Raw genomic sequence first — 988 nt, forward strand, 5'->3', positions numbered from 1 at the left:
GTTCATGTACTCAGACCAGTAATAAATGGGGTCACAAGTTTTTGCCATGGATATTTTGTGGGTCAGAAGACAAAAAGATTTGGAACCACTGTAATAATTGACACAAAACGTAATAAAAGTCTTCAACACATTATATAATAACGTTATTACATTTTGCGGCAATTATTACAAAATGTGGTGTAATAATCTGGTGCATTATGTAATAAACAATTAAAAAGCAATATTTCTGTTCATCCTAATCAATATATGTGTAATAACTGTCGTGTTGCAAATACTACATAATTAAATCTTTATAACTTTGGTCAATAAACACAGAACTTCTCATCTTTTATTTYCATTTTCAGATTTKCTGTCCTGATCCCTGTTTACAGAAATTATTCCACTTTGTTAACAACTCTCAAAATGTATCTGAAAGTTAGTTGTACAAACATGTCAACCCCTTCAGATGTTTACCTGTATCATGACCCTCAAAAATCAGTAATTTTCATAAAAAATAATCTGTATTAATCCCACACAGGAGGGGGGCGCGGTGCAGGTGGACTGACAGTTTCTGTATCAGAAGGAAATGAGGTGAAGAACTTGTTTGCAGCAACAGAGCGGGTTGGAAGTGGATATTTGATGTTAATAATTGTTTTTAACGTCCTACAGGCTCTGACATGTTGAATAAATTAGAAACTAAGTTTTTGAAAGATTTCATAAAACTTGAAAACAATCCGTGAGATTGCTCTATACATCCATATACACAAGAATTTGACTGAAAATYCAAATAAAAGTTGAGAAGTTCTGTGATTATTGACCAAAGTTATAAATATTTAATTATGTAGTATTTGCAACATGACAGTTATTACAAATATATTGATTAGGATGAACAGAAATACTGGTTTTTGATTGTTTATTACATAATGCACCAGATTATTACACCACATTTTGTAATAATTGCTGCAAAATGTAATAACTTTACTACATAACATATTATGTAGTAAAGTTA

The sequence above is a fragment of the Austrofundulus limnaeus genome, unplaced genomic scaffold, assembly GCF_001266775.1.
Source record: "Austrofundulus limnaeus strain Quisiro unplaced genomic scaffold, Austrofundulus_limnaeus-1.0 Scaffold657, whole genome shotgun sequence".
Taxonomy (NCBI): domain Eukaryota; kingdom Metazoa; phylum Chordata; class Actinopteri; order Cyprinodontiformes; family Rivulidae; genus Austrofundulus; species Austrofundulus limnaeus.